The sequence below is a fragment of the Bos javanicus genome, chromosome 10 (genome assembly GCF_032452875.1).
Source record: "Bos javanicus breed banteng chromosome 10, ARS-OSU_banteng_1.0, whole genome shotgun sequence".
Taxonomy (NCBI): Eukaryota; Metazoa; Chordata; class Mammalia; order Artiodactyla; family Bovidae; genus Bos; species Bos javanicus.
In genome coordinates, this window is record NC_083877.1 from 2,859,906 (window position 1) to 2,876,847 (window position 16,942).

The 16,942-nt window shown below is 39.5% G+C and overlaps 1 long non-coding RNA gene across 1 annotated transcript; it reads left to right on the forward strand.

Moving 5' to 3' along the window:
* The first annotated feature begins 427 nt into the window (after nt 1-427).
* On the forward strand, nt 428-16,244 carry LOC133255529 (uncharacterized). The gene is made up of 3 exons (XR_009738963.1): nt 428-2,554; nt 3,548-3,676; nt 16,177-16,244. It is a non-coding gene; the product is annotated as an uncharacterized LOC133255529 (long non-coding RNA).
* Nucleotides 16,245-16,942: the final 698 nt, after the last annotated feature.

Below are 16,942 nucleotides of genomic sequence, written 5' to 3' on the forward strand. Positions count from 1 at the left end.
CTGCTAAGTCACTTCAGTCGTGTCCGATTCTGTGCGACCCCATAGATGGCAGCCCACCAGGCTCCCCTGTCTCTGGGATTCTCCAGGCAAGAACACTGGAGTGGGTTGCCATTTCCTTCTCCAATGCGTGAAAAGTGAAAAGTGAAAGTGAAGTCACTCAGTCGTGTCCAACTCTGTGTGACCCCATAGACAGCAGCCCGCCAGGTTCCCCCGTCCCTGGGATTCTCCAGGCAAGTGTACTGGAGTTGGGTGCCATTGCCTTCTCTGACAGTATATTGTATTGGTTATCAATTGGTTGCATTCTTTCTGTAATCTCCTTTTAAATTTTATTCTTTACTCCATGGTCTTTTTTTTTTTTTTTTTGAGCTCTTATTAGTTGAATTAAATTCAACAATTCTTTGCAAAAATATATAAGGAATCCTGTCATACAGATTATGTTTTCTTCAATTCTGAGCTGTTTCTCTCCCTTTTGCATGCTATTTCTCTTACTTTGTTTTACTTTATTTATTACAATATATGTTTCAGTTAAGGTCCTGGCAGGAAGTAAATGGTACATGAAAACCCGGATTACTGAGGAAAGTTTAATAAAGAAACTTTACAAAGGTACTGGCAGGCTTCCAGGATGCCCAAATCAGCAGCATCCCTAGGCCAGCAACACACGGGAACCAGCCATTACCACCCTCAAGCCTAAAGGGATGAAGAGATGGTTTACCTCCTGGAGCCTAGGGAAGGCAGCTGTGGAGAAGGCTGCCTGATGGAAACTGTGTCCTTCTAAGAAAGGGTCAGGCTTCTCCATGGTCACATGAGGTCAGATGAGAGAGAATAAACTCCCCAGCCTCATTCCTCTCCTTTCTTCCAACCTTTTGCAAGCGTCTTCCAGTAGGAAGCCAGCAGGTAAATGTGGTGAGCACCAACCTTCCGGGGTGCTAGTGTAGGAGGGAGATGTGTGCAAAGGGGCTGGAGAGAAGGGCCGACGGGAGCCATCCGGGATTCAGAATACTGGCAGAGGTGCCATCCCTCCGCTCTTCCTCTTGCTTATGTTTCAGTGGTTCTGCCCAGATCTTCTTATACTCTAACGTAATGTGGGTTAATTCTCCGTAGTGTGCATCACACCTAGTCTGAGTCTGTTTTCTCTTTCCCTCCAAATCATTCTTTGAGAGTGAGGTTGCTTCCCTTTTACTTTTCTTGTGCTGGGGGCTACAGTTATAAATATGGGCATATGGGGAATGGTAGAGTTTAGATAAGATATGTGATCTGGATTTTACTCTCTTTGATTTCCGTTAAGTTTCTGATTTCAGTGCTCCACCAAAAGCTATTCATGGGTTTTGGACTCATTTCCCCAAGATATTTTTCTACATCTATGATTTTAAATTCTGATATAACATTTCTGCTTTTCTTTCCTTTGAACTTTCTTTCCTTTAAACTTTATCTAGTGAAATTTTAATTTCTTTATACTCTTTTCCAATGCATTAGGCTCATTTTTAATCTTAATTTAATATCTTTGCAACTTGTCCTGTTATATTTTTACCTTGCCGTTTACTTCTTGTGATTTTCTTTATATATAGACAGTTGTTTCTTGGGTCCTTGAGGGACACAAGTTTTCCAAAAATACTTATTTCTTGTAAGAAGTGATTTCACTCATCTGCTATTACTCTGAATGTGTAGGATAATGTTCCTTTCTCCTTATTCTGCAAATACTCTCACAGGGCCAAAGCTTTTCTCTCATTTTGATTGAAACAAGGCAGGAAATATCTATATACTCTCTTTGTCAAAGGACTGGATGTGTGGAATTCCCTTGGCCTTTCTCAGTGTCAGCTTGGGTATTGGTCAAATCCCCTTGTCAAGTCTACTGTTTAGAGACAAGATTGAAGTGGACAGCATCCAGACAACTTCCTAGTGTTCAGCAGGCGTTTGTCTAACGCATCTTGGCTGTACTGAGGTGGGAGCTTCCCCTGCTCCCTCTTTTTGGCAGTCTGACATTTTGAACAGATGCAATCCATGAGAAGCTATAATTATAGTACAAACCACTGCCAGGGTTTTTTCTGCCGGGGAATTTCTATGCCCAGCTAGAGTACCTCTCGGTGTGATCTGTATATCCTAGATTAGACTGTGCCACACTCAGTTCAGGCCTGCTTGGTTTATTGCCTCTTGATGAATACAGAGAAACTATAAAGGGAGGCATGATCTGCTTACTTCAGGAACACCAATCAAGAACTGACAGATTATATTTAAAAATTGTTTCCTGAGTTAGAGTCTCCACATGGGGACTCAGTGGGTGGAGGAGGAACACAATATCCTTCTACCTGCTTTCAGACAGGTGGCAAATCAGAATAGCTTTTCTCAGTTTTACTCTATAACCTTTCAGAGTTCATGGAAAGTCCTCAGCTTCTGCAGTGGTTTTTGAGAAAATCTGAGGTTTCATCTTTCAGAGGGCTCTTCACCATGGGAAGTTTTGAGTGTACATCAACGTGGCTGGAACGATACCATTTTCAATTGGGAGCCATACTGTCCTGGTTCCTGAAAATACAGAACATGTGAGAAAATTGGACATCAGGTATGTAATCATTTTTTCTTGGTTTCATTAAGTCTCAGAAGTTTCCTCCTTGTCTAGACTGACTTTTCCTTGATGTTGTTGCTGTTTTTAGTTGAAAGGCAGTGTGTAATTTTATTTAAATTTGCTTCATGTGTGAGTTTAGAGGCATTATTTACTATGTGCAAGAGCATGCTGAGTAAATTTAGTTTAATAATAAATTATCGCTAACCAAATGAATCAGTAAAGAGAAGTATGAGAAATAACTGTGAAGTTCCTTGCTTGGCTGTTTTGTAATAATGAGACGAAACTACCTGCTTAGATTCTCTGTAGTGTGACTGACAGGAGCAGATTCTAGTAGTCGTGGGGCTTCTGCGACCTTTGATTGACTCCACTGCTAACAGATGTTTAATACACTAACCAGAGATACCAGAGTGGCTCCCCAGAGAACCATCCAGAGATTGCAGTCAGCCCTCAGGATCCACGGGGAATTGATTCCAGAACCATCAGTGATGCCAAGTTTGCAGATGCATGAGTCCCTTATATAAAACGTAGTGTTTGCACAAAGCCACATGCATCTTCCCATACAGTTTAAATAATCTCTAGTTTACTTATAATCTCTGATACAATGTAAATGCTATGTAAATATCACCAGCATTGGACAAATTCAAGTTTCACTTTTTGGAACTTCCTGGAATGAAAATAATTTTTTTTCAATCTGTACCTGGTTGAATCCATGGACATTGAACTCATAGACACAAAGGCCCACATATTATTCTTTTTTTCTGTTCCTACCAATAAACGTTTAGCTAAATTTCACCAATAATTTTTCTTTTGCTAGCTAATTTATCTTTATTTCTGTGATACTAAAAATGCAATTTTCCCTCTCAGCCTCCATATATATCTATGTATGTGCCTGTCCTTTCCTTTTGCCCATATAACACAGGCCTAATCCCTGTTATATATAACCCCTGGTATATGTTATAAGACTCTCAAGTGTCTTCTCCAACACCACAGTTCAAAAGCATCAATTCTTCGGTGCTCGGCTTTCTTCATAGTCCAACTCTCACATCCATACATGACCACAGGAAAAACCATAGCTGTGGCAGTGTCATCACCATTTCCTGCACACCAGCTACAGCACAGGTAATATTTCCCTTTTGTTTTGGTGATAGTAGAAGGTGTTTATTGAACTATAGCTTATTTTTCTCTGGTATTTGTGGATAGTAAAGCTCAGACTAGGGTGGCAGTGATAAGTGATAGTTTGGGATGTATTTTTAAGGTAGAACCAATAGATTTTGTTAATTCATTGGATTTAAAAGCTTGAGAGAAAGAGTTGAATGAAAGATGATACTAAAATGTTGGACCTGACTCCAACAGGAAGGGGCAGAGTTGTTATTGATTGAGATGCAGAAGGTCACAGGAAAAAAAAGCTGGGCAGCAAGGTGGGTATGGGGTTGGAATCAAGAATTTAGTTTATGATACATAAAGTCTGAGACATCTATTGGACATCCAAGTTGGAGAGGTTGAGTAGGCAGTTAGATATCACAGATAAAGTTTCAGTGAAGAGATTGGGCTTGATACATAAATTCATGATTACTAAGTATATTGTTTATATTCAAAATGTTAGGATTAGATGGGATCACCTAGGAAGGGAATGTAGAAAGAGAATGGTTCTGAGAAATTATTCTCAAAGACTCCAATCTTTAGAGACCCAGAAGGTAAGAAGAATCCAGTAAAGGAGAGAGAGAAGGAACAACTATTGAGGGAAAGGAGATCTTGGAGAACACGGCATCCCAAAGTGAAAAAGTGTTAGTTGCTGAGTCATGTCTGACTCTTTGTGACCCCAAGGATTGTACCCTCTCAGACTCCTCTGTCCATGGGATCCTCCAGGCAAGAATACTGGCGTGGGTAGCCATTCCCTTCTCCAGGGGATCTTCCCAACCCAGAGAATGAACCTGGATCTCCTGCACTGCAGGAGGATTCTTTACCATCTGAGCCACCATGGCATCCCAAAGGACAAGAATAAGGTGTTTTAAGGAAAAGGCTGGGGTCATATATGCAGCTGCTATTGGTGGTTTATGTAGTTTGGGGACTGTGAATCAACTGCTTGATTTAGCAACTGAAAAGTCATTCATGATTTAACAGGAGCAGTTTCAGTGGAGGACTGAAAGCAGAAAGCACAATTGGAGGAGGTTCAGGAGATAGCAAGTGGTAAGACTACAGACAACTCTCTCAAGGACTTATGTTATAAAAAGGATCCAAGAGCTGGAGCAGTAGCTGAAGGGATACAGGGTTTAGAGGATAAAGGGAATGAGGCAGAGAAGAAAGGGACAACCCCAGGAATCATGTTTTTGAGCTGGCAATTGAAAACAGGATCTAGTGCCCAAGAGATGGAGTTGGCCTGCATAGGAGTCCAGAAACTTAGAAAACCTGGCGAATGAAATGATGCAAAGTTCTAAAGTCATACCTTTTCAAGAAGGGCTTTGGATGATATTTTTTGAAAGTTTTGAGTTCATTATATAGGATATAAGGTATCGTATAGGATATTGTATATTTTGAGCAAGAGAAACGTATGATTAGAGAATGACATGCTTCTGACAATGAATGGCTCTCAGGCTAAAAGCTCTAGAAATGAGCAACTCACACTGCTGGTCCTTTCCTCCAAGTGACTTTCCTCCAGACTCAGTCTTCTTTTAGTCATCCTATGGTGGTAGAACATTTCTGATTTGCTTTATGTTGTTTTCGTCCCAAGTTCGTAGAGTTGTCTGCAAAGATAAGATTCAGGATGTATTGCATGGCTATACTGGAAATAAAAGTTGAAACTTTTATATTCTTGGCAACATATTCAATTGTATGAATTGTTCCACCAAAAGCATGGTTAGACTCTTTGGCATGTCCTATGGCCTTCCTCCACATGCCAGCTGTTGATGGCCCTCCCATGTTGGAGTGCTTTAATTAGACCAAATTATCATGATGGTATTACACTTCCCAACCAGATGGCATTATCAGAAATTTTACTGTACTCTTACAAGTAGATTAGACATTGAAAGGAAGGTCCTAGGTAGTAACAATAAATGTTTTTTCTAAATCATCTGGTCTAAGGTAGGCTTTGGCTCTGATACTTGATTATATCACTTTAAAATTTCACAGTACTTGATTTTTCGTTTGCTATTTGACAAGGTCACTTTGTTCACACACATTAGATAACCAGTAATTCTCTAATGAGTATGACATTGCTTCGATTCTGTTTCTTGGTTTCTCTCCATAATAACTATAGATATAAGCCACATAGAGATCTAAATGATCAAAGCATCATTCTTGAAAAAAATCAATTTATATTTACTCAGCTTGCTCAATCAGTGTTAAATTAAACTGAGTCATGACATAGAAAATGAAAGTTGGATCATACCAAGCTACTGACTCATTCAAGGCAAAGCTATTTAAGTCCCTCTTTAATGAGAGAGTGATTTTTGGTGTTAGATACTCAAATGATAGCTTGAGAATCATGTTGTTCATTATACAATTTTCTGAGCTTCCTGAATGCTTAACATAGCATGAATACAAAGCATCAAGTCTGTGTAGGTTTTGACAATTAATAGACTAGGCTTTCCAGAATATGCTGAGTAAAGAATTGAATAATTATTAACTAAGAACTCAAGAGAAAGATAAAAATGATAGGCTCCTTATTAGATAGGACTTAATTTGACTATATGGAGAGCTTGAAAGCATTATCTTAATATACTAGGAAGTCAGCAGTAGGGCTGAAGCACCAGTCAAACCTCAGCTCCACACTTCCAAACAAATAGAGCCTTTATTGGCATTATCAGCTGAGCAACATAGTGTGCTTGTTTTGGTTCATAACAAGGGACAGAATGTAAAGTGTGTCCTTCTGGGGAAACTGACTCATTAATTTAGTTATTCATTCAGAAAAATGTGTGTATCAGACCATGTGCTAAGATGGGTAAGACATGATCTGTGGTATTAAGGAGACTTAGTTGGAAGTGACAAAATATTAACAAAACATGCCATCAAATGTCATAAATAGCTTCATAGCAGTGTGTACAGCCTCTCGTGGGCTATTCAGGGAGTGGTCAGCGTACCTGCAGGAGCAGCAGGACAGGCAGAAGTTCAGGAAGATCATAGGATTAGAATATAATTGAGATGAGTAACTGTTTATGAGGCGTAAATGGGAAGAAAGGGCTTTACAGGCATAAGGAGCCATTAGAACAGCTAGGATGATGTCTCTGAGGATAATAGAATATTGGTAGCAAGAAATGAGACTAGAGGAAAAAATAAGGGTTGTATCAGGTGGCGTTATTTAAGTCATAGAGAAACAGACTGGAATGTGAAGGACACCACAGGATGACCACTGCCGGGGTTGAAAGTAGGGACTCTGGAGTAACTAGAATCTAGACTCGGCCACTTCACCCATGTGTGAATTTGGTCTACTTACTGAGCTTGTTCAAGTTTTAATTTTACAATTGAGCAGAGATATAATGTGATCCCTGAGCCTGCTCATCTCTTGTCATCTCACTCTTCCCTGTCACTAGGCTCTAACTATACCAGTTCTCTTATCTGACCTCCAAGGATTGAAACTTACTCCTGTATCCAAGCTTTTGCCTGTGTTGTTCTTCACATTAGTATGCTCTTTATCCAGCTCTTCGGATTGCTGGCTCCTACTCATCATTGAGTTTCCAGCTCAAATGTCCCCTCCCTCGAAGGGCCTGTCCTGTCTGTTGTTGGTGAAGTAGTGTCTCCCACCCTCCATCTCATACAGTCGGTCTCTATCTCATAACTCTGGCTCATTTCTTTCTTGATATTTATCATCATCAGAAATTATCTCAATTTATGATGTACTTGTGTACTGTTTATTTCATGCCACTGGAATACAAAATGTAGAACTCTGTCTCTATATCTACATATTTATTTTGTGGGGGATGCTTTCCACAACTTTCATTCAAATCTTAAATATGTATTCTTAATATAACACAGAAGTCACTGATTTAAATCCTGATTATCCACTCTTTTATCCAAATAGATTCCTAATGACACAAACATTTGGATATTTTAGAAAGTAAAAACAAAGATTTTATAATTGCACTATCCAACGTAGTAGCCATCATCACTTGTAACTATTTACATTAAAATTAAATAAAATTGAAAATTCAACTCCTGTGTTTTACGAACTGCATTTCAAGTACTCAGCCCCTTGGGGCTAGGTGGCTACCATATTGAATAGTGCAGATATAGAACATTTATACCACTGAGAAAGTTCTACAAGACAACTGGGTGGATTTATTTATAATGTTACAGAAAAAAAGCCTCTCAAAGCAGGTTATAAAACATAAAAAGGGAGAATTTGACAAATTTTATTATATGAAAATTAGTAAGTTCTGCATAGTCAAGTATTTTATCAACAAAGTAAAACAAAATAACAAAGATGGAAAATACTTGCAACTGTAGTGACAGATTAAAAGGTAATTTCCTTGGGTGTATAAAGATTTGTGTAATTGAGTAAGTAAAAGAAACACAACTTGATTGAAAATGTTAAATAAAAGTCAAATGTCAAAAGAATATGAAGAGATGTTTAATCTCACTTGTTAAAAAATGTCTAAACAATAGTGGCATCCCTTTTAAAATCTATTAAATTGGCAAAAATGTGTATGTTTGGTACTAGTGAAGGTATAGGAACTTGCCCTATTCATCAAATAAATGTGTGTGTGTGTGTTTTTTTTAATAAAATAGAGATTCTAAAGGAAATGATGAGAAACAAGGAATTAGAATATACCTGTTTTGGTCAGTTTGAGCTGCTTTAATAAAAATACTGTAGACTAGAAGCTTAAACATTTATTTATTTAAAAATAAATAAACATATATTTCCCACATTTCTGGAAGCTGGGAAGTCTAAGAGGAAAGCACCAGCAGATCCAGTGTGTAGGGTGGGCCTGTTTCTGGCATATGTATGGTTGGGTACCACCCTCATGACCTAATTACCTCCCAGACTCCTTACCCTCTAATACCAACACCTTGGGGCTTAGAATTTCAGTGTGAGTTTTGAGGGGACTCAAACATTCAGTTTGTAACATGAATATTGCTTGTTATCCTTTTGAAAAATCTTCCCAATAAGCATTATGTGATATATATGCTTCTATAACTTGTTTTTCCATTTATATTTTTGAGGATTTTTTGTCAGCCCATAAATATCTAGTTCATTTTTGTGGCTGTATGATATCTTGTTGTCTGTGTGTACATTGATTTAACTCTTACTTATAGCCATCCATTTTCTTTTGAAACCTCTGGAGTTGATCATGCTTGGTCTACATCAATCATGGTGGTTCCATTCCTGCATTCCTCTCCCCCACCCCAACACCCCCTCCATCTCCCCTAGCCCCAGCATTTGCTTTAGGAGTTGGCATGTGACCCTGCCAATGAGACATGAACAAGAGCTATCAGAAGGGCTTCTGGAAAATGTTTGCTTCCATGATTATTAATAAAAGAGATACTAATAGGAAATGGTCCCTCTACCACTGGACGTGATAACTTTTAACTTTGATAGCCATCTTGGGGCCATGGTACAAGCTAGCCTAAGGAACACACTTATTTGCTAATGATGACAGAGCAGAACTATGGAAAGATTCTGCATTCTTGATGATTTTGATGAATACTTAATTACTTAGTCCCTGAGCTAACCTAAAAGCAAAGACATTACTTTGCCAACAAAGGTCCATCTAGTCAAGGCTATGGTTTTTCCAGTGGTCATGTATGGATGTGAGAGTTGGACTGTGAAGAAAGCTGAGCACCGAAGAATTGATGCTTTGGAAGTGTGGTGTTGGAGAAGACTCTTGAGAGTCCCTTGGACTGCAAGGAGATCCAACCAGTCCATTCTGAAGGAGATCAGCCCTGGGATTTCTTTGAAAGGAGTGATGCTAAAGCTGAAACTCCAGTACTTTGGCCACCTCACGCAAACAGTTGACTCATTGGAAAAGACTCTGATGCTGGGAGGGATTGGGAACAGGAGAAGGGGATGACAGAGGATAAGATGGCTGGATGGCATCACCGACTCGATGGATGTGAGTCTGAGTGAACTCCGGGAGTTGGTGATGGACAGGGAGGCCTGGCGTGATGCGATTCATGGGGTCACAAAGAATCGGACATGACTGGGCTACTGAACTGACTGACTGAACTGACAGAGCTAACCTATCTCCATACTTCTTGTTGGATTAGATAGTAAGATATATTTCTATTTTTTAAGCCAATTGAATTAGAATTTTCTACTACTTGTAGCACCACCCTTATAGCAGAAAGTGAAGAAGAACTAAAGAGCCTCTTGAGGGTGAAAGAGGAGAGTGAGAAAGTTGGCTTAAAGCTCAACATTCAGAAAACTAAGATCATGGCATCTGGTCCCATCACTTCATGGCAAATAGATGGGGAAACAGTGGCTGACTTTATTTTGGGGGGCTCCAAAGTCACAGCAGATGGTGACTTCAGCTGTGAAATTAAAAGACACTTACTCCTTGGAAAGAAAGTTATGACCAACCTAGACAGCATACTAAAAAGCAGAGACATTACTTTACCAAAAATGGTCTGCCTAGTGAAGGCTATGGTTTTTCAAGTAGTCATGTATGGATGTGAGAGTTGGACTATAAAGAAAGCTAAGCACCAAAGAATTGATGCTTTTAAACTGTGATGTTGGAGAAGACTCTTGAAAGTCCCCTGGACTGCAAGGAGATCCAACCAGTCCATCCTAAAGGAGATCAGTCCTGGGTGTTCATTGGAAGGACTGATGATGAAGCTGAAACTCCAATACTTTGGCCACCTGATGGGAAGAGCTGACTCATTAGAAAAGACCTGATGTTGGAAAAGATTGAAGGCAGGAGGAGAAGGGGACAACAGAGGGTGAGATGGTTGGATGGCATCACTGACTCAATGGACATGGGTTTGGGTGGACTCTGGGAGTTGGTGATGGACAGGGAGGCCTGGCATGCTGTGGTACATGGGGTCGCGAGTCAGGCATGACTGAGTGACTGAACTGAACTGAACTACTTGTAGCCAAAAGTATCCTAATTTTACAGCTGATATATCTGTAACTTAAAACACACACACACACATTTTTATGTTGAAATCATCATAGACTCACAAGTAGCTGCAAAAATAGTGTAGAAATAGCTGCCTATATTTCATCTTGCATCCCTCAAAGATAATAACTTGTATAAGCACAGTGCAATATCAAAACCGCAAAACTGATTTTGGTGCAATACTACAGATCTTACTGAGTTTTCACTGTTTTACATACATTCCTCTGTGTGTGTGAGTCTGCGCATTTTTTTCCCCGTATATAGAGTTCTGTAGCTACCACCACAATCAAAAATTGTTCCATCAGCTCCAAGGAACTCCTTTCTGCTATCCTTTTACATCCCACCCACTCTAACAACCACTAACAACTAACAACTCCCGTTAGCCTAGAATTTTATCATTTTGAAGATGTTATTTAAATGGAATTACTTTTGAGACTGATTTTTTCCCTAAGCATAATGCTCTTAAGAACAGTTTGTTGCATATATAAGTAGTGTGTTCATTATATGGATGTGCTAGAATTTGTTCTGATCTGAAAGGACATTTGGGTTGTTTTCAGTTTTTGCTTTTATAAATAAAGCTTCCATGAAGATTTACACACAGCTTTTTATTTTATTTAATTTTTTGGTGTGTGTTAATAGAAGTTTTCATTTCTCTGGATTAAATGCCCAAGGATGTGATTTCTGGGTCATATAGTTAATGTTTAACTTTTTAAAGAGACACCAAACACCTTTCCAGAATGGCCATACCATTTTATATTCTGACCAGCAGTGTACAAGAGTTACAGTTTCTCTGTAACCACCAGCATTTAGAATTATACAACATTTTAAAGGTCTTCTAATAAGTTTATTAGAAAGTTCTTCTAATAAGTGTACTGGTATCTCATTGAAATATCACATTTTCAAAGGATGCATAGAAATGATCAACAAGGGTTATATTGAGGAAAACAATATGAAAGCAAGAGGAAAAATAGACATTTTCCTTGTAACTTTCTATTATGTATTTTTAGGTGTATATATGTTACATTTTGGAGAAGGCGATGGCACCCCACTCCAGTACTTTTGCCTGGAAAACCCCATGGACGGAGGAGCCTGGTAGGCTGCAGTCCATGGGGTCACGAAGAGTCGGACACAACTGAGCGACTTCACTTTCACTTTTCACTTTCATGCATTGGAGAAGGAAATGGCAACCCACTCCAGTGTTCTTGCCTGGAGAATCCCAGGGACAGGGGAGCCTGGTGGGCTGCCGTCTATGGGGTTGCACAGAGTCGGACACGACTGAAGTGACTTAGCAGCAGCAGCATGTTGCATTTAACAGATCAGCAGGATTATGGGTCATTGTCTTATTTTTATCTTTATATTTTTGTTTTCAAATCCATAATCAATGTTTAACAATTCTGATATTTTAAGTTGTCGGAAAACGTCAGCATACCTGTCTCTGTGTTATCATCAGAATTAATGTCAAGGAAACGCTGCAGGCTTCTAATAATGTTGGATGTCCTGGTTTTACATTTCACTGTCTTAACCCTCATTTACCTAAACTGAATATAATCATTCCCTTGTGCCTACAAATTTGCCAGACTACATCCTGTACTGGACATGATTCCATTTGTTGTCTTCTGAAGTCACACAAAGCAGAATATATTTTCCTGTTAAATGCCATGCTTAATAGCATTTTGGAATTTAATTGCTTGTCTTTTGTGCAACTGAAAGAGAATGTAGAAAACAAAAAATGTACGTTGCCTTCCTTGAAGTCTGTTTGTTTTCCTCACAACAATAATTTTACTTTCAATTTGATCATTTTAAGAGGAACTGGCTTTTTGAGTAAGGTCACATAAGAGTAAATGTGTAGACACTGGTTATTTGTTATCTGAATAATGACTCTTAGGGAGGCCTGCAAACCCTCTCCATCATCAGAGACAGAAAAAAATAAAAATGCTTGTTCAAGAACATGAAAGGAGCAGAAATAGAATGAAGTAGGGCCTGACCTGGCAGGGAAAGTGTGTTCTGCTCAGCAGAATCATTTCAGCCACCTTCAGCACCTTTTGACCTGAATGGATTGGTTGTGTGGTAAACCATGCTGATTGTTCACCTGTCAGTGCCCTTCGGGCAAAGACCAGCAGGAACACTACTAATAATGAAGAGAGAGTCCATTACCCATTGTGACAATGGAGAGCAGTCACCACAGAGAACTACTGGTGTCTTATTAAGAGGGTATTGTTGTTGTTCAGTCACTCAGTCGCATCTGACACTTTGCAACCCCATGCACTGCAGCACCACAGGCTTCACTGTCCATTATCAACTCCTGGAACTTGCTCAAACTCATGTCCATCAAGTCAGTGATGCCATCCAACCATCTCACCCTCTGTTGTCCCCTTCTCTTCTTGCTTTCAGTCTTTTCCAGCATCAGGGTCTTTTCCAGTGAGTCAGCTCTTCACATTAGGAGGCCAAAGTATAGGAGTTTCAGCTTCAACATCAGTCCTTCCAATGAATATTCAGATTGATCTCCTTTAGGATGGACTGGTTGGATCTCCTTGCAGTCCAAGGGACTCTCAAGAGTCTTCTCCAACACCACAGTTCAAAAGCATCAATTCTTCAGCACTCAGCCTTCCTTATGATCCAACTCTCACATCCACACATGACAAAAACCATAGCTTTGACAAGACAGACCTTTGTCTGCAAAGTAATGTCTCTGCTTTTTAATATGCTATCTAGGTTTGCCATAGCTTTTTTTCCCTAAGGAACAAGTGTCTTTTGGTATCATGGCTGCAGTCACCATCTGCAGTGATTTTGGAGCCCAAGAAAATAAAGTCTGTCACTGTTTCCATTGTTTCCCCATCTATTTGCGATAAAGTGATGGGACTGGATGCCGTGATCTTAGTTTTTTGACAGTTGATTTTCCAGCCAGCTTTCTCACCATCCTTGTTCACCCTCATCAAGAGGCTCTTTAGTTCTTCTTTGCTTTCTGAAGCATTCTGACACCATAAGGGTGGTGTCATCTGCATATCTGAGGTTATTGATATTTCTCCTGGCAATCTTGATTCCAGATTGTGCTTCATTCAGCCTGGCATTTCACATATTCTGCATGTATTCTGCATATACGTTAAGTAAGCAGGGTGACAATTTAGAGCTTGACATACTCCTTTCCCAATTTTGAACCAGTCTGTTGTTCCATGTCAGGTTCTAACTGTTGCTTCTTGACCAGTGTACAGGTTTCTCAGGAGGAACATAAGGTGGTCTGATAGTCCCATCTCTTGGAGAATTTTCCACAGTTTGTTGTGACCCACACAGTCAAAGGATTTGGCACAGTCAATGAAGCAGAAGTAGATGTTCTGGAATTCCTGAGCTTTTTCTATGATCCTACGGATATTGGCAATTTGGTCTCTGGTTCCTCTGCCTTTTCTAAATCCAGCTTGAACATCTGGATGTTCTCAGTTCATGTACTGGATATTAGAAAGAGCATCTTTAGGAAAAGGTTTGGGAGAGGGTCTAAGGAAGCTGGATTTTTCTATAAGCTGGCTGTCAGAAAGCAGAGACCAATTCTATGGGTATCTAAATCTTATCTGTGGGGAGGGGGAAATAGAATGAGCACAGAGATATGACTGGTAAAGTAGCCATCACTCATCTTAACCAAGAAATGGAGGTGTTTGACATTTTATGGGTGACACTTAATTTTGCCCAGCATCAGGGTCTTTTCCATTGAGTCAGCGCTTCCCATCAGGTGGCCAAAGTGACCTTGATTTTTGTTTCTGCTTTCTGCCTCCCTCACTATCTCCTAAAGTTTTCCCAAGTTCAAAACCACTGAATCGGTGATGCTATCCAACCATCTCATCCTCTGCCTCCTTCTTCTCCTTTTGCCTTTGATCTTTCCCAGCCTCAGGGTCTTTTCTAATGAGGCAGTTCTTTGCCTCAGGTGGCCAAAGTATTGGACCTTCAGCTTCAGCATCAGTCCTTCCAATGAGTATTCAGGGTTGGTTTCCTTTAAGACTGACCGGTTTGATGTCTTTGCTGTCCAAAGGACTCTCAGGAGTTTTCTCCAGCACCGCAATTCAAAAGCATCAATTCTTCAGCACTCAAGCTTCTTAGAGTAATCTTGTCTGAGAATTATGAGATTTTGAGATTGTTAATATTCAGTTAATCAATATTATAGACTAAGTGTGGGTACCAGAGCAGCTTCTGAATGTCTATGATTGCTCCTCTGCTTTCTTTATCACATTATTGAAAAAGTTGAAGTCCCCATATCATCATTTGCCATAGGTACCATAGCTTGGTATATGTAATGCTCCTATGGTCTAAATGGATTTCATTTACATGCCATAGCTTTTTGACCTGATTTTCAAATACGTCGTCATTATTTCAAGGTAAAATGCAAACATAACTTTCCCATCAACCTGGAAGTCAGTCTCTAGAGTCTGTATGATCCAGCCTTCTGCCTCCAGGCTAAGCTACCCATGATGACTGTGAAAATTTGATGCCTTTTCAGCTTCTAATGATCTAACTGAAAGGAAGAAAATTTCCCTGTTGCCTTCAGAAGTCCATAGCCTTCACCCTGACCGAACTGAAAATGTTTTCTACTTTATTCCCCATGGAGACACTCTCTCTCTTGCGCAACTGAACTCATTTCCTGAAGCAGGCTTTAGAACTGAGCACTCAAAACCAGAAAAACCTGACCCAAATCTGGCCACCTAACCTGTTTTATTTTGTATGCATTCTGTTTTACAAAGAGGAGGAATTTTATATAAAATTCTTTCACCTGCTTGATGAATCAGAATATTTGGCCACACTGGGCAACAGACTAACTGAATTTGAGCAGCAACTGTTGCTTTAGGTTATCCAGAGAGCGACATGTTCCCCACCACAGCCTACTGCACCACTGCCCTGAATCACTCATGTTTCCTGCTCAGCTTCTTAACGTTTGAGGTGTCAACCTTGGCGTAGAGAACTTTTTTTCTGCTGGTGGTATTTATTTCTCAAAACAGGATATGGATTATAAGGTGGTCTGTGGGGTATATTGTGTCATTCAGTAAACATAATAGACCTTGCTAGACTGTGAATTGTGCCTTAAGTTTTATAAAACACATTATTTTTATATTAAGGGCAACTTGGATATATTATGAAATGCAATGTGGAGTGGATTTAAAGATCAATCTATAAATTTTTTAAAAATCCTGCTTCATGTAGCTGCCTCAGGCTACACCCAAGACCAACCCATGAGGTAGTTATGGAGACCTTGATATCTGCCACTGGAGTCACTTTGGTGGAAAAGTTACAGAAAAGCAGTACTAATATAATCATTTCAAGTTTGTATTTTTGCAGACTTTCAGAATGTCATGGAGTTTCTGAAATGTAAGGAAATTTAATTATTAGATAACCTTTAGTTAGCTAGTTTATTAGGGGTATGAAAAATACTAATACATAAAGCGACTCTGGGCAGACAGAACCCAGATAACCAGATTTCCAGTTTTGTTCTATTTGAAATGTATAATTGCTGACCATAATAGCAAAAGAATTAGAGCTAAATTATATAGCATTGCTACCTTTTTGGTTTAATACTTCTCTTGTTACTTACAGAATAGCAGATTGAAAACTTATCTCTCAAAGAAATTCAAAAGTCTTCCTTGCTGCTGCTGCTGCTGCTGCTAAGTCACTTCAGTCGTGTCCGACCCTGTGTGACCCCATTGACGGCAGCCCACCAGGCTCCCCTGTCCCTGGGATTCTCCGGGCAAGAACACTGGAGTGGGTTGCCATTTCCTTCTCCAATGCATGAAAGTGAAAAGTGAAAGTGAAGTTGCTCAGTCGTGTCTGACTCCTAGCAACCCCATGGACTGCAGCCCACCAGGCTCCTCTGCCCATGGGATTTGCCAAGCAAGAGTACTAGAGTGGGGTGCCATTGCCTTCTCCAAAAGTCTTCCCTAATGTAATATAAAAATAGTTTCTAATGACATAGAAGATAAATAATCTCAGGTAAGACTCATATGAACTTTGCAGGCTACGCTAGTTTATATAGACTGACACCTTTAGACAGTTTTAACTCTACAATGATTTGAAGCACAGTAGTTGTGGCAGATGGAGAGAGACAAAATATTACAAGTCAAAAATGAATCTTAGTTTTCAAATGTGACTTGTGATATATTCCTCATCTTTGTATAATGAAAATGGCATAATTACAGATCAAACATCATGCTTCTGATTTAATGCATTTGTGTTTCCCTTTATTAATAGTCTCTCTTTTTTGCTTTTAATTGTAGTTTACATATAATACCATATTAGTTTCAGGTGTGTAACTGTGAGTCAACATTTGTATACATTACAAATGACCACCACAATCAGTTTAGTA